This window comes from Colius striatus, chromosome 6, assembly GCF_028858725.1.
Source record: "Colius striatus isolate bColStr4 chromosome 6, bColStr4.1.hap1, whole genome shotgun sequence".
NCBI lineage: Eukaryota > Metazoa > Chordata > Aves > Coliiformes > Coliidae > Colius > Colius striatus.
In genome coordinates, this window is record NC_084764.1 from 40,301,536 (window position 1) to 40,303,595 (window position 2,060).

General features: G+C 41.1%; 1 pseudogene; it reads left to right on the forward strand.

Moving 5' to 3' along the window:
- Positions 1-269: 269 nt before the first annotated feature.
- Positions 270-1,714, forward strand: LOC104562435 (serine/threonine-protein phosphatase 2A 56 kDa regulatory subunit epsilon isoform-like; annotated as a pseudogene).
- Positions 1,715-2,060: the final 346 nt, after the last annotated feature.

Genomic DNA, 2,060 nt, shown 5'->3' on the forward strand with positions numbered 1-2,060 from the left:
CCATGGAATGCGAATGCTCAGTGGATGCTGAGGAGTAACCCAACACTGGGTCAAGGCACCTGAAGCTGATTCTCATTAGAGCCCAGAAAAGGTGTTGGTTGATCTAAACCGCAGTGTGGTGGCTGTTGAAATTGGAATCCTCTAAAGAGTGTGTAACAACTCATCTGCTGAATCAACTACCCCTGAAAATGGATGGTGCTGGATCGGGCCTATAACCGGCTGTGTGAGGCCTCTGAGGGCTAAGCTGCGACTGGCTCCAGTCAGCAGGAGTTAACTCCCCTGCCTCTGCTAAAACACATTCCATCTTCAGAGCAGCCTGAACTGTTTCTAAAGAAACTTCAACAGTGCTGTGTCATTTTTGACTTCATGGACACGCTTTCAGACCTTAAAGTGAAAGAATACAAGCGCTCCACTCCTAATGAACTGGTGGACTACAATAAGCAGAGGCTGTTTCACAGAGCAGACTTACCCTGCAGTAATTAGGATGGTATCTTACAATATCTTCAGAACTCTCCCACCTACTGACAGCGATGAATTTGATCCACAAGAAGGTGAGGCCACCTTGGAGGCATCATGGCCTCATTTACAGTTTGTGTATGAGTTTTTCATATGATTTTTGGAAAGCCAAGAATTTCAGCCCAGCATTGCTGAAAAGTACATAGATCAGAAATGTGTGTTGCAGCTGTTTGACCCTTGAGAATGAGACTACCTAAAAGCAGTCTTGCACAGAATTTATGGCCAGTTCCTAGGTCTTAGAGTATTTATCCAAAACCAGATTAATAATGTATTTCTCTGATTTGTTTATGAAACTGAACACTTCAATGGTGTAGCTGAACTGTTGGAAATTTTAGGAAGCATTGTCAGTGGGTTTGCTTTACCTCTTAAGGCAGAGCATAAAGTTTCTGGTGAAGGTGCTGATCCCTTTACATACTGCCAGGAGTGAGTTTATCACTCTTCCATGCACAGCTGGAGCATTGCATAGTACAGTTTCTGGAGAAAGACCCCTCGCTCACAGAACCAGTCATTAGAGGTTTAATGAAATTCTGGCCAAAAACCTGCAATCAGAAAGAGGTCATGTTCCTAGGAGAGCTGGAGGAAATCTTGGATATAATTGAACCATCACAATTTGTCAAAATCCAGGAACCTTTGTTTAAACAAATTGCCAAGTGTGTGTCTAGTCTTCATTTTCAGGTGTCTGAAAGAGTGCTGTGCTATTGGGATAACAAATACATCATGAGTTTGGTAGAGAAGGATTCAAGTGTTATACTTCCCATTATGTTTTCCAGCCTTTATAGGATTTCTAAAGAACACTGGAATCCAGCTATTGTGGCTTTAGCCTGCAATGTGTTGAAGGCATTTATGGAAATTAACAGTACCATATTTGACGAGCTGACAGCCACTTACAAGTCACATCATCAGCGTGAGAAGAAGAAAGAGAAAGAGCGTGAAGAACTGTGGAAAAATCTGGAGGATTTGGAATTAAAGAGAGGTCTTAGATGTGATGGAATAATTCCAACTTAACAAAAAAAACAAAGCAGCATTATTAACCTGTGGAGTCACACATTTATGTGGTAGAAGATGGAGCAAGAGTTTTCTGTATTGTGCAACTTTACAGTAGATTTCACATTTGTTTCATTATTACAACAGCACTGTATATACCTGTCTCTAAGTAAAGGAAAAAAATAAGGACTTTAATCCAAAGTTTGGGCAGTAGATGGACTTCTCAGAACTTTGCAAATCTAAAGATTGTTTTAACCCCTCTTTAAAACCAGTCTTCAAAGATCTGTTGATGAAAATTGCAATGTCAAATTCCGTTGTCAGGACCTGCTCCTTATCATTAGCAGAGAGCATAGCACAACTTTCAAATGTGAACAATCTTAAAATTCAGCTTGTCTTTCTGCTAAACTGTTAAGTGTATTTATAGTAAAAGAGAAAAAAAGGACTGTCGTGGTTTAAACCCAGCTGACAACAGCCAAACCATGCAGCTGCTCACTGCTCTCCACCTCTGTGGGATGGAGAGGACAAGCAGGAGGAAAAGGTAAGGCTTTGTGGCTTGAGAG